Source organism: Panthera onca, chromosome F2 (assembly GCF_046562875.1).
Source record: "Panthera onca isolate mPanOnc1 chromosome F2, mPanOnc1 haplotype 2, whole genome shotgun sequence".
NCBI lineage: Eukaryota > Metazoa > Chordata > Mammalia > Carnivora > Felidae > Panthera > Panthera onca.
The window spans coordinates 74,879,623-74,901,993 of record NC_138356.1 but is presented as its reverse complement, the minus strand read 5'-3'; the positions used below and the strand labels follow the sequence as shown (position 1 = coordinate 74,901,993).

Genomic DNA, 22,371 nt, shown 5'->3' with positions numbered 1-22,371 from the left:
GCCTCCCAGGCAGAGAGCACAGTTAAAAGCATGAACAAGCCTTGTGGGTTCTGAAACTCCTCATGGGATCTGGAACAAGACCCAAGATCCCAAACTCAGCAAGGAGTCAGAATTAGTGTTTCAGTGGTCAACATAACGTCAGGGGCACAAGGACAGGAATTTTGACTTTTTCCGCGTTTTCTCTAGAAACTAGACCAGGATCTGACACATAGTAAGTGCTCAACTAGTGTTTGTCGAATAAATGAATAATGATGAAAAGAAAGTCTGTGTCCTTACATATGTCCTTCATCTTCCGCCATTTCCACCATCCGACGATTACACTTGTTAGTACTGACGTTTTCAACAGTAAGTTTGATACAACTTGCATTGTTTCAGAACCATCATTCGTGCCTGTGTTTTGAATGACTTTGACATTTAAATGGACTCCATGTTCATCATCAGTCTGTTCCTAGATGCTGTTCCAGCTCAGCGTCCTGTGTCTGGATTTATCACTTGGATGACAGGAACTCCCATCAGCCGGATTTTCTCTTGTTCTCATTTTCTTTCCCCACAGAAAGCTCATGGACACTCTGGTTCCTAATTTCTTGTTTGGCTGCAAATGTCTGCCTGTTGCCTTCATATCTGAAAGTCAACTTGGCTGGAATTGACATGTTTGGGCCCTACTTCCTTCCTTCAAAATGTCATTGCCATTGTTTCTAGCAATGAAAACGGCTGGAGAAAAATCAAGAGTTTGCCTGGCTTTGTCCACTTTTATACTTAATTGCTTTTTCTACCTGAACGTGTCCAAGCTCCTTTCCTTAGCATGAAAGATCGGGAACTGTATCTTGGTGTGGATTATCTCGCAGGCTTTGTGGGCATTGGGGTGTGGGATGGGACACTTTGCCCATTCAGTCTGCACATTTATTTTAGGAAATTTTTTCTAATACACGTGTGAATAATCTTTCTCCCATTTTTACATTTTCTGTCTCAGAAACGCTAAGTATGATACGTTAGCTGTCTTCTGTGTGTCTTCCTTATTTCTCTCTCCCCTGTTTCACCTTATGTTTCACTGCTGAGGCCAGGAAAGAGAAGACTAGATAGGATCAGAAGGAAAAGAAAGCCCATCACACATGACTCTGTAGCCACTGGGTTTTGGGTTTTCCTTTGAGTGAGATGGGAAACCGTTAGAAGCTCAGGAAATAACCATAACCATTGTTGTTATTGTTGCCTTTGTGGTCACTGTTAGCAAGATGGCCGCTGTGCTGTGGAGCACTCCAAGGCGATTGTTGGCTGTCTTGAATGAGGGCAGCATTGGAGGGCCGCTTACCCACAGTGAGAATGGCTGAGGAATCAGGGAAATGGCTGGAGAAGAGAAGCCAGGTATAATGGCCGCCTATTTTCCAAAACCAACGAAGAAAGCACAGGTAGGTGTTAACACAAAGATCAGGGCCATGGGGGAAATGGGACAGTAATGTTGGGAGCCAGAGACACGAAGGCAGGCCAGACTGGAGACATGGGAAAAGAGTGTCTGGGACAAGATGGTTGCCTGGGATGAGCCCCTGGGGGTAAGACGTATGCGGAGAAGGAGAAGTCAATATTCCAGAGCAGAGCCGGTGAGAGATGCCAAGTCTTAGACTGAGTTTCCCAGAACCAGATTATGGCATAAGGATTTACGTGCAGGGACTTTATTTGGGAAATGATCGCAGGGACTGGGAAGGTGAGGCAGGGAAGAAAGAGACGGATGTCAGGTACACGCATGAGCAGTCCACCACGATGGGCACCCGGGGCTCGCTCCGACTGGGGTTCCCCGACAGACTGCAGAGATCGACTCAGCACCGTGGCACGGAGGGGCGGGGGAGCTGGACGTCAGCCACCAGCCTCCATCCGCCATTGTTTACGGGGGCCCCTGGAAGTCCTCCATTGCTCTGGCCTCTCCCATGCACGGGCTGAGTCTGCTCCTGCTCGGAGGTATCGTGGGTCCTGGGGAAAGAAGCAATCAGCCACCGAGAGAAAGTGGGTGCACACAGGCAGGGGCATGGTGGCTTTCCCTGGGATGTCGTTGCCACCGGGCGAACCCCCGCGGACTCTGCTGGACTCATATGACCCTGCTCCGACCCCAGGCCACCTCTTCTGCTTCTGACCATTGCGGGGGCGGTGGGAGATAAACCCTGGTCTCACGGGCTCAGAGTCCCACCCCCTCCACTGTTGCCGGTCTTCTAGAAGGAATGCTCACTTTCAGCCTGGCCCAGGGAACCACAAGACCAGCCACGCCCTCCCATGCAATTCACACTGGGTGAAACTGTGTTTCCTGCCAGGGGAATGAATATATGTATTTCTCTTCCCTCTTTATGACTTCATGAGCAATACTTTCCTACTCAATAAAGGTCTGGAAAAATACAGAAATGTGGAACGAAGGAAATGAATGATACCTGGAGTCCCCTTACCCAGAGATAAATATTGTTAACATTTTTGTGATTGATTTTTGCAGATTATTTTTTATTACATGCAATTTTTAGATGATTGAAGTCATAGTTTTATATATATATATATAGTTATCCTATCTGGCTTTTTTTAAACCTAACATATCCCGAGCCTTTCTTTTCCCCTCCTTAAACAAACATCTGCAAACATGACTTTTATGACTGCTATTGGCCCAGCATGTGGTTTGCTGTTATCACGTCCACTCAGCATGTAATAGCTGGTCATCAAGGTTGTATCAAATATTTGTATTCTAGCAAACACTCTGGTGACTCTCCTCGTGCCTGGAGCTATCGGTACACCCCAAATTATTTCCTTAGGATTCCACCCCTCCTGCTGACTCAAGAAGTGGGAGTTTCATGATAGGGTGTAAACAATAAAACTAAAAAAAAAGAAGAAGGCAGAATGGGAAGGAAGCCAGAAACGCATGGCAAAGTCCACCAGAAAACTTCTCAAGATCACGGAACCTCATCCTGATCGATTTTCGTTTTTTCTTTCTTCTTAAAATTGATATGATGAGGACAAAGCATAAGAAAGGAGAAAAGGAAGGAAAGGAGAAAATGCCTCTGTCATCAACAATGTCTTTCACATTTTCTCCTACGAGTAATGGAAGTGACTTCTAGCAGAGGCAAGGGAAATAAAAGCAAAAATGAACGATTGGGACCTCATCAAGATAAAAAGCTGCTGCACAGCAAAGGAAACAATCAGCAGAACTAAAAGGCGACCCATGGGATGGGAGAAGATATTTGCAAATGACATACCAGATAAAGGGTTAGTATCCAAAATCTGTAAAGAACGTATCCAAATCCACACCCCAAAAAGCAAATAATCGTGAAATAAATAGTAAGAAATGGGCCAAAAAAACCCCACAAATAATCATGAAATAAATAGTGAAGAAATGGGGAAAAGATATGAATAAACACTTTTCCCAAAAAGATGTCCAGATAGCTAACAGACACATGAGAAGATGCTCAACATTCCTCATCATCGGGGAAATACAAATCAAAACCACGATGAGATACGACCTCACACCTGTCAGAATGGCTCACATGAACAACAGATGTTGGCGAGGAGGCGGGGAAAGAGGAACCGTGTTGCGCTTTTGGCCGGAATGCAAACTGGTGCAGCCACTCTGGAAAACAGCGTGGAGGTTACTCGAAAAATTAAACATAGAATTACCCCATGACCCAGCAATAGCACTACTAGGAATTCTCCTAAAGGATACAAAAAGGCTGATTCGAAGGGGCACATGCACCCCCAATGTTTACAGCAACGTTATCAACAATAGCCAAGTATGGAAAGAGCCCACGTGTCCGTTGACTGATGAATGGATAAAGATGCGGTATATATACACAAAGGAATACTACTCCGTGATGAAAAAGAATGAGATCTTGTCATTTGCAGCAACATGGATGGAACTAGAGTGTGTTATAGCCAAGTGAAATAAGTCAGAGAAAGACAGATATCATCATATGTGGAATTTGAGAAAGTCGACAGATAAACATAGAGGAAGGGAAGGCACAATGAGATGAAAACTGAGAGGGAGAGGGAGGCAAACCATTAGAGACTCTTAAATATAGGGAACAAACTGAGGGTTGCTGGAGGGGAGGGGGGCGACGGGCTAGACGGGTGAGGGGCGTGAAGGAGGGCACGTGTTGGGATGAGCACTGGGTGTCGTGCGTAAGAGACGAATCGCTGGGTCCTACTCCTGAAGCCAGGACTACACTAGATATCAACCAACTTGAATTTTACAAAAATGACGTGTAGCTGCCAATATCCATCTTGTTGGTAATGGAACCCCGGCTTTGAAAGGGGCACGTAGCTGAACAGTTAAGAAACTACATCCCTGGGTTCCTGTGCACCGTGGTGACTATGGGACCGGGTTTTAGCCCACGGGAGGCCAATCCGAGTGTCGTAAGGATTGGGGTAGACCAACTGTTCCTGCGGCGCCTGTGGCCCTTGCTTCCTGAGGCTCACGTCTTTGCATGATCCCCTCCCCTGGAGGTGGGTGGGAGCTTTGACCTGCTTCTAGACCGGCAGAACACAGCCAAGGTCAGAGGATGTCCGTGAGCGTGTGGTGATCACAGGTACGTGCACACACACATATGTGCACAGGTGGCCGTGTCCTACAAGGACCCTTGCTCGTTTGATGAAGTACGTAGGCCAGTTAAGAAAGCCCACGTGACAAATTGCAGGCGGTTCCTAGGAGCTGAGTGAGGGACGCTTCTGGCAAACAGCCAGAAAGAAACTGAGGCCCTCAGCGCCCCCAGCCCTTCAAAGGACCGGAATTCCGGCAACAAAGCCACCTTAGCTTAGAAGTAGCTCAGAAGCCACCAGCTGGTACCTCCAAGGAGACAGCAGCACTAGCCTATACCTGGATTGAGAGGCCATAAGACTCTGAAGTAGAGAACCCAGCTGAGCCGTTTCTAGACTCCTGACCCACAGTAACTGCGATGTGACGGATGCACAGCGCTTTAAGCCGCTAAATTTGTGGTAATCTGTTACACGGCAATAAAAAAGGTGCATGAGACGTCCAGAAAATGGCCTTAAAGAAGAAGAACGCCTTCTTCCTACCCACCTCGTCCTGCTGGTGACTTGGAATTTGGGTGTTGCCATGGCTGGAGCTGTGGCAGCCCTCTTGGGCCATGAGACCTTGAGATTGAAGGTGCGTGCTAAGGATGGAGCAGAGAAATCAGAACCCTGGGTTTCTGGGGAGACTGCTCTACTGCCCTGCTGACCCCGGCTGCCTGTCTCTGGGCTCCTTTTACACAAGAGAGACAGAACTTCCCTCCTATTTAGGCCACTGTCGCTTGGGATTCTCTGGCACTTACAGCAAGATCTAACGCTCACTGATGCAAGAGTACAGCGGGTCATAACCCAAGCTTGGAACTGGCCAACCAGGGCTCGAATCCTGGTCTGCTGTTTCCAAGTGGGTGAGTCCAAATGTTTCTTTACTCCTCTGAGCCTGGGCTCCCCCATCCGCCAAATGGGGGTAAGCCTTGCCTCTAACTCATGGTTCGTTTAAAAGAACACGAGTGAAGACCTTAACACTGCATGTGGCTCAATGTTCATTCTTGAGAGAGAGCGAGAGAGCGGGGGAGGGGCAGAAAGAGAGGGAGACACAGAATCCAAAGCAGGGTCCAGGCTCTGAGCTGTCAGCACAGAGCCCGATGCAAGGCTCGAACCCATGAACCATGAGATCTTGACCTGAGCTGAAGTCGGACGCTTAAGTGGCTGAGCCACCCAGGCGGCCCTACAAGAGACTCACTTTAATTTTTATATTTTTTAAAAATATTTATTTATTTTGGGGAGAGCACCAGTGGGGCAGGGACACAGGAAGGGGGACAGAGGATCTGAAGCGGGCTTTGCACGGACAGTCTGACAGCAGCCAGCCCGATGTGGGGCTTGAACTCACAAACTGCAAGATCATGACCTTAGCCAAAATCGGGCGTTCAATCAACTGAGCCGCCCAAGTGCCCCCAAGAGACTCACTTTAATTAAAAATTTTTTTAACGTTTATTTATTTTTGAGACAGAGAGAGACAGAGCATGAACAGGGGAGGGTCAGAGAGAGGGAGACACAGAATCTGAAACAGGCTCCAGGCTCCGAGCTGTCAGCACAGAGCCCGACGCGGGGCTCGAACTCGCGGACCGCGAGATCGTGACCTGAGCTGAAGTCGGCCGCTTAACCGACTGAGCCACCCAGGCGCCCCAAGAGACTCACTTTAGATGTGAGGACACATGCAGGCTGATCATGAAAGGAAGGAAAACAATATTCCATACAGATGGGAACTGAAAGTAAGATGGACCAGGCCCACTAATAACAGACAAAAGAGACTTTAAGTCAAAACTGATGATAAACGGATGAATTCAGCAGGAAGATGGAACTGGTGTGAATGTTCATGCATCCAACATCAGAGCCCCTAAATATTTAAAGTAAACACTGACCGAATGGAAAGAGAAACAGCCATGCGAAAAGAGTAGGAGACTTCAAAGAAGTCTCCATGCCATGAATAGACACTTCTCTAAAGAAGACATCCAGATGGCCAACAGGCACATGAAAAGATGCTCAACGTCGCTCCTCATCAGGGAAATACAAATCAAAACCCCACTGAGATACCACCTCACACCGGTCAGAGTGACTAAAATGAACAAATCAGGAGACTCTAGATGCTAGAGAGGATGTGGAGAAACGGGGACCCTCTTGCACCGTTGTTGGGAATGCAAACTGGTGCAGCCGCTCTGGAAAACAGTGTGGAGGTCCCTCAAAAAATTAAAAATAGATCTACCCTATGACCCAGCAATAGCACTGCTAGGAATTGACCCAGGGGATACAGGGGTCCTGATACACAGGGGCACTTGTATCCCAATGTTTATAGCAGCACTTTCAACAGTAGCCAAACTATGGAAAGAGCCTAAATGCCCATCAACTGACGAATGGATAAAGAAGATGTGGTTTATATATACAAAGGAATACTACTTGGCAATGAGAAAGAATGAAATCTGGCCTTTTGTAGCAATGTGGATGGAACTGGAGAGTGTTATGCTAAGTGAAATGAGTCAGGCAGAAAAAGACAGATACCACATGTTTTCACTCATATGTGGATCCTGAGAAACTCAACAGAAGACCAGGAGGGAGGAGAGGGAGAAAAAAAGTTAGAGAGGGAGGGAGCCAAACCATAAGAGACTCTTAAAAACTGAGAATAAACTGAGGGTTGATGGCGGTGGGAGGGAGGGGAGGGCGGGGGATGGGCACCGAGGAGGGCACCTGTGGGGATGAGCCCTGGGTATTGTATGGAAACCAATTTGACAGTAAATTTCATATTGACAAAAATAATAGTAACAGAATAAAAATAAATAAATAAATATCAAGTGGAAAAAATACCAAAAAACAAAAAACAAAGACGTCTCCGTGCAAGGACTAGCCTTGGAGCTGAGATCTGAAATACAGAAAAGATTGTCTAAGGTAAAGAAATGAGATGGTAATTCTTTTTGAAAGACCATCGGCTGATTTTTTTTGTGCATTGTAAAGAAGTTTATTTTTTTTTAAGTTTACTTATTTATTCGGACAGAGACAGAGACGGCACTAACAGGGGAGGGGCAGAGAGAGAGAGGGAGAGAGAGAGAATCGCAAGCAGGCTCCGTGCTGTGAATGCAGATCCCGATGCGGGGCTCGAACTCACAGACGGTGAGATCGTGACCTGAGCCATAATCAAGAGTCGGACACTTAGCTGACTGCTTCGGATTCTGTGTCTCCCTCTCTCTCTGCCCCTTTCCCGCTCGAGTGCTGTCCCTCCCTCTCTCTCTCTCTCTCAAAAATAAATAAACTTCCAAAAAAAAAAAAAAAAAAACAAGCCTTCAAGGGCGTAAAGCAGGAGGGGATCGATGCTCAGCCTTGCTTTTCTGGTAACTCGCCCCTGCTTCAGAAGGGAGGGGACGATGGAGGCCAAGGGAGAAGAATGTGGGTAGGGAAGAAACATGGTGGGGAAAGAGAGGAAGCATGACCTTTAGAGAGATATCCTGCCAAGTTCAAGCGATAGACACTCACAGCGCCAACTCTGTGCGGGGCCCCGTGATGGGTGCTGTTGGCATAGTCAACTCCAAGAGGTCCTTCCAAGGAGAGCCGCTCCCGGAGGAGACAGACCCGTCCAGCCCAGGAGGGTGGTATTACCACACCCCCTCCCACACGCGTGTGCGTGCACACACACACACACACGCACCTGAGACAAGCCAGGGCGGGGAGGTTTCCCAAATGTCAAGCCATGGGTTGCGCTGGAACTTGAACTCAGACACAACGTTCTTCCCTCCAGGCCTCCCTAACCATTTTTGGTCAACATAAAGTTCCGGCGATGCGAAGGGTTGCCACTGCCTCCTTCAGGAGAGGAAGCCAGAGGAGGAAAAGCTTCATTCTGCAGACGTCCGTTGGGTCCCCACTGTGTGCCAGGCCCCTGGCTCGAGCCAGGAGCTAAGGGCAGGAGATGAAGGTCGACATGCCCCTGACCTCCAGGAACTCACAGCCTAATGAGAGACCTGCAGAATGAAACAGGTAACCAGAGACGCTTTGAGAGGCTCAGCCAGTTAGCATCAGAAATGCCATCATGGAGGGACTCCGGGGTGGCTCGGTCGGTTGAGCGACCGACTTCGGCTCAGGTCACGATCTGGAGATTCGTGGGTTCGAGCCCTGCGTCGGGTTCTGTGCTGACAGCTCGGAGCCTGGAGCCTGCTTCGGATTCTTTGTCTCCCTCCCACTCTGCTCCTCCCCGCCTCGTGCTCTGTCTCTCTCAAAGATAAATAAACATTAAAAAAATTAAGAAATGCCATCATGGAACAGCGACAGCAATGACATCAAAGCGGGAGGCAGCGGTCTTTGCATGGCCCCCTCGTATCACACACGCCCGCAGCCCGCAATCGCTGCTCTGCTCCCTTCAAACCCTCAGGTCCTACATTGGGGTGTCCCCCTCCACGATCTATCAGCTCCCAGACCTCATGCAGTTGGGAGCCAACCCTCCCAGGCTGCAGGGAGATCCCAGACCCACCACGCCTGCTCATCTTTCTCTTGTGTTTTCCCTTAACATTTTCCGAAACACTTCCTCAGCTCAAGGAACCTGAAGACTGGCTTTCGGTGCGTCCAGAAGAATATTCTTCCTTGGAGCATTTTGTGACAAGTCCCAGCAAACCATCCTCTGCCCATGTTTTATCAGCTAGTCTGAGTCAGAACTGCCAACCCAAGCGGGGCAGAGAAGGACCGTCCACCGTGGAGTCAACGCCACCCCACGAGGCAGAGGGCACGTCCCGCTGGGGAGCCTGGGAGAGCCGGGCTCGTTGCCGAGAGCGTGGGCAGCACGGGAGATCAGGAAGCTCACAGAACGCACGAGAAGGCTGGAGGAGCGGAGTCAGGGCGAGGGCAGGAGGCAGGGAGCCCGGGGGACTCAGCACGGACGTCTTCTCTGGGCTTCTCTCAGTTTCCTGTGGCCTCTACTGCAGCCACATACTCAGTCCCTTAAGGCAACACGCGGTTCGTGTCTTAGGGTTCTGCAGGCCAGAAGTCTAAAATCAAGGTGTCAGCAGAGTCGTGTTTCTTCTGGAGCTTCCAGGGGAAAAATCTGATCCCTGCCTCTTCCAGCTTTCCCCGGGCCGCCCACATTCCTTGGCTCCTGGCCCCACGTCTCACCGCCTTTTCCTTCTCCGTTTCCGCGGTCCCCTGGCCTCCTTCTACCCGACTGATCCCCGGCCTCCTTCTCGAAAGGACTCTTGTGATTACATCAGCCCGTTTCAAGATCCTTAACTTAATCACGCCTGCAGCGTCCCTGTTACCATGTAACACAACGTATCGGCAGGTGCCGGGATTAGGAACGGGGACATCTTGGCTGGGGTGTGAATCCGAGGGTGACGAAGGGCCGCCCAGAGCGACACCGGCCCGCTCTGTCCCGCCGCGATCGTGGGCGCCCTGCCAAGGACTGTTGTCCGGGATCGGCTGTGGTCCTTGAACACGCTGCAGAAGCTTCGTTACTACACCCGTTTTACACACAGGAAGCGAGGAAACGGAGGCTCCGAGAGACTGAAACGTCTTGCCCGAGAGCACCCGTGTGGTAGGGGGCCAAGTGCAGAAACCCAGCTCCAAAAGACTTTAAAATCCAGGAAATGATGGAATCCAGTGGTAGGCTGCTTTGTTTTTTTCTTCTCTATTTTGTTTTCCATGGAATTCAAGGTTGGGTGAGTAAAGAAAGGAATCTGATAAACTCGAGCAGGCCTGGAACTTTTCCCAGAGCCCGTGGGGCAGAGAACCAAATCGGACAGACACACCCTCCCGGCCAGAGCGTTCTTTTAAAACAGCCACTCCGGCCGGCTCAGTTCCTGTTTGTACCTCTGGGAAAGGACGGCCCTGCCGTCAGAGTGGAGATAGAGGGCTTCACTCCCCTGCCTTCCTTGAGCCGAGCATGCAGGAGACGCAGAGCAGAGAGAGGTCAGGCAGCCTGCCCGAGGTCACACAGCAGGGAGGAGGGTGCTCTGTCTGGTACAAAGGAAATCCTGCCAGACCACAGAGCACCCATGACCAGCCCGCTGGAGCGGCTCTTGGAAGAGAAGTTGCTTTGGAGTCAAAGGTCATGAGCCAAGGACTACTCCCCAGGGGCTGGAGGGAGACGCCCTCATTCCTCCCCAGACCCAGACGGTGAACGCGTCTCTCCTCCTCTCTGGCCGCCGGTGACCTGAGGTGCCGACTTCACGCACAGACCTGGCAGCTCCGAGGGGCCCAGCAAACTCTGTCCCGGGAGACCTCAGCTCGTGAGCCAAACGAGAGGCTCCATGACACGTTGTGTTATTGTTTTGTTCCCAGACTAACAAAGAAAAGCTCGGTGGGCAGCGCCAGCTGGCTCATCTGGAAAAGGAGAACTTTGAGGCCAGGAAGCTTCCAGATAGAGGCCGAGCGCTGGCTCAAGCAGCCCCGGGCACCTGCAGGCCTCTCCAGGTAATGTGACTTCAGGCCATCCCAGCCCCTTCTCTGGCTCCAGCTGCCTCGTCTGTGGGACAAGAGGGACGGAAGGGGGTTCAGGGTTTTCCTGCAGGTGACCCTGGCCCAAAGAAGGCTGTTCCTCTGAAGGGGGCAGCCCTGACCGTCCCCACCACCCTGTGTGCCTCAGCATGAAGAAGTTCCTGGCGTCTCCACCCGCCACAGGCTCTGATCCAGGAGGGTGGGCAGGGCCAGCCGAGGCGCAGATCGCAGGGCAGGCAGGAAATAGGGGCTCCTCCTGTCCTGCCGGGGACAGAGGTTTTACCCCGTGGAGACCCTTCTCCTGCCTGCCTGTAGCCTCCCTCCGTGCCCACGGGACCTTGGCCACACTGACCTCCAAGCAGACAAAGCCTTTCTCACTTTAGGGACCTCTCCTCCGAGATACAAAGATCCAGAACCCGAGCCCCTGGCCAGGCTCTCAGCCTGGCCGGCGAGACTTCCTGCCTGACCCGAGCTAACTGCTTTCAGCCCTCAGTTTCCTCTTCTGTTCCTGGGGGGGCTTGCGGCAGCTGCAACTAAGACCCCTCTATTCTCCAGTTGGAGGATCCCCTCACCCACGGGGAGAAGCCACAAGAGAACACTGTCATCCCTGCCGAGTCCCTTCTGCTTGGCGTCTCCTGGGGCCCTGTGAAGGGGGGACCAACTTGTTCTGCTCCTGTCAGAGGAGAGGGCGGGCAGTCAGAGAGGGGAGCCGGAGTCATACTGCCCACGTTCAAAGACTCCCTTGAGGAGTCGGGGAAGCCCAGGGACCCCGTGGCGGGTTAAATGGTGTCGCCCACCCCCAAGAGATCTGTCCACCGGGAAGCTGTGAACGTGACCCTGTTCGGCGGCGGGTCTTCGTAGGCGTAATTAAGGATTTCTAGATGAGGGATGGAACCCTAAATCTAATGACGGATGTCCGTAGGAGGAGAGGGAGGTTGGAGAGGCAGAGGGACACAGGGCAGAGGCGTGTGAAGGCAGGACTCACGCGGGCGTGATGGGCCTACAAGCCAAGGAATGGCGGGGGTGACCGGAAGGAGCCCACCTGCCAGGGCTCCGCGTCACTCCTGGGGCCTCCACCACTATGACAGAACACACGTGTGGGAGAGCAGCCCCGGGAAACGAGGACAGACCCCGTATCAGTGATGTTTCCAGAAACAGGCAATCCCATGCCTTGGAGGCTAAAGGAGACCATATGTGACAAACTTCCATCTCCCTCCCGCCTGCCAGCTTTGCAGGCTCCCCGACTGTTCTCACTTCCCCTGCTGCAGCCCTGAGGTCAAAGAGGAGGGGAGTGGGGGGAGGAGGGGGGAAAGACAGGGAGAGAAAGAGAGAGAGAGTGTGTGACCCAGTGTGAGAGTGGTATGCGTCTGTAGTGTGCACGTGGGTGACAGGCGGGATGTGTGAGCGCGTGTGCAGAGCTGAGAAGAGAGGCCTACGGAGGGGGGGGCCAGCTTTGGCCCCTCCGTGCCTCTCCCGCCTCCCCCTGCCCCATCCACCCACCATCCAGGAGACAAAGCACTCTCCCCTCTCCCTAAAGCCAAGGGCCAGGCCACCGTCACCAATCGGCAGTTGTCCCAGGGGCAGAGACACAGCCCGGATGGGTGCAGGGAACGACAGGCCTGCACGGCCCCACCGCCGGCACCGAGCCTCGCTGGCCCTGCTTCATCTTCGTGGGCACGACGCCACCTCGTGCACAGCGGTCTGGGGAGGACACCGCCATGCCTCCCAAGCTCTGGACCAGCCCGGCCTGGGGTCTCTTCCAAGGACACCCGTGTCCCTCCGGCCGACATGGCAGCCGTGAACGGAGCAGCTGTGCGGGTGTCCTGGCCGGGCCTGGCCCCCTCCCCCCAGCCCTAGCGCCGGGCCAGGGGCTCAGGGAGGTGCCTGACGACCGCCCCCACCTGGCCCAGGGCCTTGTCACGTAGGAGGAGAGAGAGGCCCGTTGGGAAGTCACATTTCCCTTTTGTGGAGGCAGCTGAGAGGCCTGGCCTGAGCTCCGGGGTCTCCAGGGCTTACGCCCAAGAGACAGGGGCTGGTGACCGGCCTCCCCTACCCTCCAGCTTATGGGGAGCTCGGGAGCTTCCCAAAGAGCTCAGCCCCACCCTCCCCCACACCCGGGGGGCTCCCGGGTGCCTCCAATAAAGCCCCAGCCCCTCCCCACCAGCTCCGGGGCCCTGAGGGTCTGGCCTCCTGCCCCTCTTATCCTCAGGCCACCGGGCTCCCCGACCCTCTCACGGGCTGACCCTCGCTGGACACGCCCGGCGTTCGCCCCCTCGCTGCCCTTCTTCACTCTCCGAGTCTTGGCTGAAGTGGTTCCTTCCCGGAGAAACTTCCGTTCAACCACGCGGTCTGCGTCGGCTCCCCTCTTCCCAACCTCATCATTTCCTGTTCCCTCGTTTTCCCTCACAGTGTGTGTCCTGACCACACGAGCATCTGTATGCGCTCGTTTGTGAGTTCGCCTGTTTATGGTGTCTTGCCCTCACAAGGCCGTGCGCTCCCCCCAGGGTGTGGATTATTCTTTCCTATCCACCTGCTCAGGCACAGCGTGCAGTTTCCGGCACGTCGAAGAGGCCTGCGTCAGTCAGGATAAATTCGGTTATGCCGCAGTGACACATATCCCCAGACTGTACGTAAGGACTTAAAGCAACCCTCAGGGGTTCAGGCCGGTAGGACCGCCGACCTTGACTTTCTGCTTTCCAAAGCAGAGAGAAGGGACTATGGGGAATCACACACCGGAGTTTAAAGTTTTTTTGTTGAATGGAAGACGGAGAGCAGAGCAGATTCTTTCCCTCTCTTGCTTTCTCTACCAAAGCCCAGGCTGGGCCTCCAGGAACTAGGAATCCTGACTTAAAACGTAAAGCCTCGGGGTGCCTGGGTGGCTCTGTCAGTTAAGCATCCGACTTCGGCTCAGGTCACCATCTCACGGTTCGTGAATTTGAGCCCCGCATCGGGCTCCATGCCGACAGCTTGGAGCCCGGAGTCTGCTTCGGATTCTGTGCCTCCCTCTGTCTCTGCCCCACCCCTGCTTGCGCTCCGTCTCTCAAAAATGAATAAACGTTAAAAATTTTGTGTAAATGTAAAGCCTCTTGTGAGTTGGTGGAGAGATTTTACGTTCTAACTCTGCAACTCACAAGAGTGGCTCCTTGGGAAACTTCTTTCTCCCTGTGTCTTAGTTTTCCTAGATAGAAAATGAGGGGCTAGATTTGACATTCTCCAATGCCTCTACTAACCTGCAGGCTGGAATTTTCTAAGCTGTTCCCTGCAGGCTGCATCTCCCGGAAAAGAGAGACCACTGAGGGAGAACAAGATCCCGAATTGTGTCTTGGGACAGCTGGATTGAACTGGAAACCATGGTTCCATCCCAGGGAGATGGGACCATGCTGCCCTTGAGTACAGGAAAGATAGACAAGAGACCGGGGTTGGGGGTGGGGGTGGGGTTAATTCCCTGGGCTCCTCAAGGGCTCACAGCCAAAATCAGACACCGCCATCATTTAAGCAAGCCCCTCCAATTAGCCAGAACCAGGGGTGAGCCCTCGGGGTACAGAAATGGTCATCCCAGCCCCCAGGTTTCATGAGCCTTTGGTGCCCTGCAGGAGGCAGGGAGGTCTCCACCTGAAATTAGGATTATATTTCAATTCTGCTTCTGAGCCCATCGCTGGGCTTTTTATTTCACTTAGTGTATTTTCAGTTCCCCAAGTTTCATCGGGTTCTTCTTTTATATCTTCTCGGGTTTTGGTTGGTTGTTGTTTTTTTTTTTTTTTTTCCTGAGATTTTCTGTTTCTTGGCTGAGGCTTTCTATTTTTTTCATTTGTTTCACGTGTGTTCATAGTTGCTCGCTGAAGTATACTTAAGATTTCAGCCCTAACGTTTCAGCCCCAAGTTTCCTCGGGTAATTCTAAAACCTCTGTGTTCATGGTTTTGGAATCTACTGATCACCTTTCAATCGGTTTGAGAGCTTCTTGGTTCTTCCTGGTGCTTGGCATGAGGGACTTTCGGTTGAAGCCAAAAGTGTGTGTTATGTTACAGAGACACTGGCTCTCACGTAGACCATCTGTTTGGCGTGGCTTTTTCTGACACCGCGGCAGTGAGGAAGGACAGAAAAGAGGTCGGAGTTTGGGGGTCACTCTCTGGCCTCCAAGGCAGGGACGCCGGGGGGCTCCTTGTTAATTGTCTCTCAGTCACTCCCGCTAAGACCCTACCAGTCAGGGCAAGCGGGTGCCGTTACCGCCCCGGCTGTGAATTTGACACCGAGGAACGGAAACGTTCATTACTCGCTCAACCACACAGCCCAATGTGGAATGACAACGGCTGGACCCTGCATCAGTGCATCCACCAAAGCCTCAGCTCTGACCCATTCTGGTCCACGGCCCCAACATAGAGGCTGTGATCATGCCTTGGGCATCCCCGTGTCCCGAGGGATGGGGACAGGGCCTGGCCCGCCACAGGTGCTCAGGGCATGTGAAGAATTAAACCATCACCGGAAGTACCAGCTGAACGTATAAGGAGTTGATACTCAGGCAGCAGGGGGAAGCCTTGTGGGGGGCCCACCCTCGGAGTCGGTGTATGCTCTGTCCACCTGGCCCAAAGCAGGCCACTCCACCTCTCTTAGCCTCAGTTTCCCTATCTGAAAGCTGGGGCTAACGAGACCCCAAATTCCAATAAGGGGACAGCTGTAGGAGCATAGGAGCTCCTGGGGTGCCGTCAGCCTCCAGCGTGCCTCTTCCCATTCCTGCTGGTCCGGAGTCCTGTGGAACCTAGCGAGGAAGAACTCATATGGGCCCGAGGGACGATCGCGCACCAGAGAAGCGAGGCTCTAAGAGCTCGGGAGGACATTCGGGGTTAGACCAGAGGAAGACATGGGTGGAGGCCATGGGCCTGAGGGGCAGGCCATCCAGAACAAACAGGACTGGGGAAAGAGCTTTCTGGAAACAGGCTGTGTGTGGAGGAGCCCTGGCCGGCTCTTACTCGGGGCCTCACTAGAATCCAGCATCTCTCTGAGAGGAACCTAGGACACTGCAGCCTGGGAGGCAGACCCTGCAGGGTGGAAAGGCATTGGACTTCCCTCCTCGTGTGAAGAAAGGAGAGACGGGGACGTCCGCCAGCCCCAGACTCCCCGGAACCAGGTGAGTGCTGGGAGCCTGGTGTCACCGGCAACGGAAGGCCAACCTGCCTGTCTCCTTGGAATTCCTGGGCTCTTTTCAAGAGGCTGGGGCAGCTTCAGTGTGAGATCCGGGCCCAGATCAGAAGAAATGACAGCTGTCGGTGGCTTCTGTGGAAGCCCAGGAACGAGGAAGTTCGTACACACGGCGGCGAGGGCCTATTCAAAAAGATGTCAAGAAAGCTTGGTTTCCAGTGGCTTCCAACCCTGCAGCAGCCGGGATCACTGCCTCTCCTGTTCCTCTTCGGCTTCTCCCCAGCTCCAGGGCCTTCTCCTACTTCTTCCAAGCAGATCAGCACCTTCTGACCTGAAGACCTTCGATTACCATTTCCCCCCCGCCTGAAATGCTACCCCCTGACTCTCCAGGGATGAGTCCTTGTCCCCCTTAGATTTTGGCTGAGGTACCTGCCCAGCCGGCTTCATCGAAATCTGCACCACCGCCCTCCGGAATCTTGTCCTTTGGGTCACGATGAATTTTGTGACTGCTTTTCTTTTCTTGTTCTTCTTAGCATCTCAGGTCTGGCTCCAGGTTTCTGGAAAGCAGAGACATTGCACTCTCTGTGCACTCACGTCCCCCCCGGCATTCAGCATGGTGCCGGGCCCCTAGTAGATGCTCCTAGAAATTTCCTGAACAAATGAAGGAATCGTGCACAGAAGATCTGCTTTTCCTAGGAGGGAGGGACTCGAGAGAACTTGCTAGAAGGAGAAATAGAGGAAGCTAAATAGATAAATACATTTGTGACAACCCTGGACAAAGTTAGGAATTTAATCCAGTTCATAAATTCCCTAAACTTGTAGCTTTTGACCACCATCACCCATTTTACCCACCCTTCAAGTGAGCCCCAGCCTTCTCCATGGTGGTGAAGACCCCAGTTGACTCCACAACATACTCAGCACCAGCATCACCCCATTCGATGTTGGCGGGATCCCGCTCCTGGAAGATGGTGATGGGCTTTCCATTGATGACAAGTTCCCCGTTCTCAGCCTTGACTGTGCCGTGGAATTTGCCGTGGGTGGAATCAGACTGGGACATGTAGACCACGTCGTTAAGGTCGATGAAAGGGTCGTTCATGGCGACCATGTCCACTTTGCCAGAGTTGAAAGCAGCCCTGGTGACCAGGCGCCCAATACGGCCAAATCCGTTGACTCCGACCTTCACCATCGTGTCTCGGGGACGCGGCTGGCACCGCACCAGGAGATGCGGCTGTCTGTCCAACGGGGAAGAGCAGAGAGCCACCTCACCTCAGGCAACCACCAACCTGCTCTCTGTATCTGTGAGTTTTGGGGTCAATTCTAATATTAGCATTCTAACATCCCCATTCTGACTGGACTGAAAGGGTAACTCATCGCGATTTTGATTCGCATTTCCCTGATGATGAGTGACACTGAGCCTACTTTTCATGTACCTGCTGGCCATCTGTATATCTTCCTTGGAAAAATGCCTATTCAGATCCTCTACCCATTTTTAAGGGGATTTTTTAAAGTTTATTTGTTTTGAGGAAGAGAGAGAGGGAGAGAGAGAGCGCATGCCCATGGGGGAGGGGCAGAGACAGAACGAGAGAGAGAATCCCAAGCAGGTTCCACGTTCCGCAAGAAGCCTGACAAGGGGCTTGATCTCATGAACCGTGAGATCATGCCCTGAGCTGAAGTCAAGAGTCAGACGCTTGACCGACTGAAGCACCCAGGCACCCATTTGGGCTTTTTTTGCTATTGAGTCGCCCATAAATTATTTCTTAATATTTATTAGGAGCCTATTATGTTCCTGCTATGATTAATTCAGCGGCTACAGCTTCTCTTCGGCCAGGACATTCCTGTGGAGGGCTCCATATTTTGAGTCTTGGCCTTGACACCTATACTGTTTATGTAATTAAATAAGCTAAAGTCCTTGATCTACAGTCAGGTGGAAACAAATCGATATGTGAATAACCATTTATCAGGAGACGGGTAGTAAAGTATATTAGAAAGGTTCAAAGGGCTACTAAGACCTGGGAAGGGAAGATGAATTCGGAGCGTGGGTTTGTGGAAGGTTCCTGGGGAGAAGGCGAATCCCAACTGGACTTTTGCCAGGACGTGGTGTTGAATGGGGGTGTGGGAGGAGAGCCCCAGAAAGCTGGCCTGTAGAGTTCAAAATGGTGTGCGTCTAGAGCAACCCACGATGTGGAATATAAATCGAGAAGTCCTTTTCCTTCTGACTGGCCAAGTCTTTTCAATGTGTGCCAGAGAAAGCCACAGAAGGCCTTGCAACGGGTGAATTGGTGCGCTCCAAGCTGCCGTTAGGAAGGCCCTTTGGTGGCGGATGGAGCAGGAGATACCAGAGCCGGCAAAGCAGCCAGAGAAAGGAAAAGTGGACCAATTCAGGAGACAAGGCACAGAAAGATGGGACAGGATGTGACGTCTGGTTGGATAGGAAACAGGGAGGCATGGGGGAAGGGGAAGACCAACTGGTCTCAGCAACTGGTCCCAGAAGGTAACATGGGACAAAGCCAGCCCTGTGGGCAGTTTTGTGCGGAGGTGAGGCTGAGGAGGCCCATTTGAGACATGCTGGGTTTGCAGCAGCATCCGCAGAACATTCCAGAAGGAGATGCCCAAGACAGAGCCAGCACCTCGACCCAAAACTCAGGAAAGCACAGGCAGGTTTCATGGTTGCCACTGGTCTCTGGCTTCTTGGCCACGATAGGACCCGAAAGCCCAGCTCTGTGTCCTGCCATCAGCTGGGGGGTGAATGGCCTCCAGCTCAAGCCAACGGGGTGTCCATTTCCGGCCCCTGTTTCTAGGGAGTCCTTTGAACTACCTGGCTTGGCTCACACCCATGACCTACTGAAGCTGGCCCCCGGTTTCTGACTCCCTCTCTGAAGAGTTTCTCCATTCCCTCTGCCCCTCAGTTCTGCCCTTCACCCTTGACTTGTAGCATGTTGGGCCACCTGGGCTTTCTCTCCACAGAGCCCCTGCTGACCTTCAGGACAGACTTTCTGTGAGTGGGTGTTATCACCCACATTGTACAGATGAAGAAAACTGAGGATTCCAGAACTGGGTTGCCTTTTTGAGGCCCCCATTCTCTGTCCTCAGGGAACTCATCTAGTGACAGAAACAAATCCATAAACACCCACAACACTACCCACATTCTACGTGAATGTGAACTGTGTGATTTTTGAAGATCTGCAGCGTGAAAATATAAACCATTCCCAGTCGATGTGCCAAATGTGAAAGAATTCAAGTCCCCCACCCCCTTCAGCCACGTATCAATTACATAACTTCCCAGTTGGCAGGTGGAACGAGCTCCAAACTGTGTCTACGCTCCTGCTCTATACCTGTGCTACTTTAGCTGGAGGACAGAAATGCTCATCATCACCATTGGTGGCATTGGTCTTAAGTGCACACATTCACAATCGTGAGCAATCTTTAAGAGCACACTCTTCTTTTTTCTTTTAAGTTTATTTATTTTGAGAAAGAGAGCAGCATGAGCAGGGAAGGGGCAGAGAGAGAAGGAGAGAGAGAATCTCAAGCAGGCTCCTCGATATCAGGACTTGGAGCCCGGTGTGGGGCTCGATCTCATAAACCGTGAGATCATGACCTGGGCTGAAATCAAGAGTCAGATGCTTAACCGACTGAACCGCCCAGGCGCCCTGAGGAGCATAGTCTTTTGATGAGATTTATGGAGTAGGTGCTTCAGGAGCATCTTTATCACACAGACCACTGATGGTCCCCGGGCAGAGCAAGGTCATGTCTACCCAGGAGAAGAGGGGAAGTCATTGTTTCTTTTAAACCCCTCTGCAGCCCTAGGAGTCGAGTGTTACTATTATTTTATAAATTAATAAATTACTTTATAAATGGAGAAATTGCCTTGTAATTTAAAATATGCCCATACATTCTTTTATCCTTCTTCCTTTGAAGGTGGAGCCTCATTGTCCTCTGTGTGCTCGTGGGCTGCACTTGGTGAATCCAGTGGATAGAACGTGGCAGAAATGATGGTGCTAGACTTCCAGAGTGGATCCCAAAAGGCACCGTGGCCTCCTCTTTGCTGACTGTTTGGGTCACTCATTCTGGGGAAGGCCAGCTGCCATGTCACGAGGACCGTCAAGCAGCCCTCGGGAGAAAAGCATGTGGCAAGGAACAGAGCACCCCCCTCCACCCCCCACCCCACAGCCATGGGAACGAGTCATTTTGGAAACCCCAGTCAAAGCTCCTGGTGACCACAGCTCTAGCCATTGAGTTGACCGCACCTCGTGAAAGAGACCTTGAGCCAGAATCACCCAGCTAGGCTGCCCTCCCCGCCATTCACCCCCACCCTGTCAAATTCCTGGTTCACAGGAGTCACAAAATAATAAATGTTTGTTGTTTGCAGTGGATAAGTTTTTGGATAATTTGTTACATGGCAATCGATAACTAATACCCTTTCCTTAGGCCACATAGCTGGGAAGTGATTGGGCTGGGGTTTAAGGTCAAGTTGACAGGTTTTCAAGTCCAAGTTCTCACCGCTGTGACAGATACAAGTTGTCCTCCCGTGTCCATTCTTCTCTTCTTTTGGAGTGATAGACTTTTCACCCGGGCACAAGAATGCCCAGCTAAAACATGCATTTCCTGGAGTCTTTTGGGGTTAAGGCCATGTGACCAAACTCGAGTTAGTAAGATATGAGAGGAAGTACTGTATGTAAGTAACTTCTTTTCCCAGTTCATGAGATGGAATGAGAATGTGATGGGCGGAACTGAAGCAGCCTTTTTGGAACATGAGATGTAAGTTTCACAAGGAGAATTGCAGGGCAATGAGATGGAAGAAGTCCGAGTTCTGATGACTGTGGAGTTGCTATGCAAATCCTGGACCACCTACTCAGGGGATCTTTATATGGCAATGATCGTTAAATTTATTTTTTTAAGTTTATATATTTATTTTGAGAGAGACAGAGAGAGAGAGAGAGAGAGAGAGAGAGAGAATCCAAAGCAGACTCCTCACCGTCCACGCAGAGCCCGACACGGGGCTCAAACCCACGAACCATGAGATCATGACCTGAGCTGAAACCAAGAGTCAGACGCTGAACCGACTGAACCACCAGGCGCCCCTGATCATTAAATTTAAATTTTTGTTTTAAGTCATTATTATTTTAAGGCTCGCTGTTACAGCAGCCAGAGTAATCCACTGTGCAACCACTATGTTCTGCTGTCTACAGTTTCTTAGACTTAGAGCGTAAGGGGGAACCCAAAACCGCGTGTGTCCTTGGCATTGCGGGCACACTAAGTCTTGTCTCACACAAAATGTACTATCAGCTTAAATACCCATGGGCATTGCTAATCAGGTACAAATTTATTTGGAAGTGTCACTGAATTTAAAAGTCTGCACCAGGAGAAAAGGAGACAAATAATGCATATAAGCACCCGACATTGAGTATTCAATAGAGACTAGTTATTATAAGGCCAAAAAAAAAAAATGTCTCCCAATCAACAGTTGGCACAATGGTGGGGATTCACTAAAAGTCTTGATGGTAAAGGACTGGGATGCTGTCCTGCTTGGGGGTGGGGGGGATGTTGCATATGGCAGACTTCAGCTGATTATCTGAGGAGGTCCTCGGTCACCCTCACTTGCCCCAGTGGGCAGACACCTGACAACCCTGAGCTCTCCTGCCCACCAAAGCAGGGGTCAGGCTGCTAATCATTGATAGGCCATGTGACAGGCCGGGCCCCTGGCCTCGGGACTCTGGTTCAAAGTGAGACCAAGACCTTGGGAGGCAAAGGGAGAGCCTGATGTGAGCTGGAGTGGAACGGGGGCAGTCCAGCCCCCAAGTGATGTCACCTACACGGCCATCAGCATCCTCCTCCCCACCTGAAGTGCAGATGAAAACCTCAAGTTCCCGGTGGGTCCTTGGACTGGGTATCCTCCCTCCCTGCAGAGCTGCTCCCCAAGAAACACTGGCATCCTCACCACCCAGAAAGTTCATGAAGCATTTCCCATCCACGTTGGATAGCACAAGAATTCCTTCTGAGGTATGGAGGGATTTGGAGGCCCCATTCTGCACAGTAGGAACCTGATGCTCAGAGAGGTTAACTGACTTGGCTCAGGCCACACAGGTGGTGAGAGGCAGAACAAGGCAAGTTTTGATGCCTTTCCTCTTCATCGATTGCATCTGTCCTGCTATCCCTTGGCTTATAGCAAGCGCGGTCAGCCCAACAGTCGGGTAGGAGAACTGAACTTGTGACCACACCCAGTGGCTTGGTCACTTCATAGGGCAACCATGCATCATTGGATTTGAACAAAGGTTCAAGGGAAGTGTTGGACC

General features: G+C 51.8%; 1 long non-coding RNA gene and 1 pseudogene across 3 annotated transcripts; both read right to left on the bottom strand.

The window, feature by feature from the left end:
• Positions 1–1,634: 1,634 nt before the first annotated feature.
• On the bottom strand, positions 1,635–10,413 carry LOC132664555 (uncharacterized). Of its 3 annotated transcripts, XR_014136610.1 has the most exons (3): positions 8,005–10,413; positions 2,213–2,287; positions 1,635–1,959 (listed from the first exon to the last, which is right to left on the bottom strand). It is a non-coding gene; the product is annotated as an uncharacterized LOC132664555 (long non-coding RNA). The 3 variants fall into 3 exon arrangements; XR_013553590.2 differs by having other exon boundaries at positions 1,635–2,287; XR_014136611.1 differs by lacking the exon at positions 2,213–2,287.
• A 6,512-nt stretch (positions 10,414–16,925) lies between these two features.
• On the bottom strand, positions 16,926–17,282 carry LOC144615070 (glyceraldehyde-3-phosphate dehydrogenase pseudogene; annotated as a pseudogene).
• Positions 17,283–22,371: the final 5,089 nt, after the last annotated feature.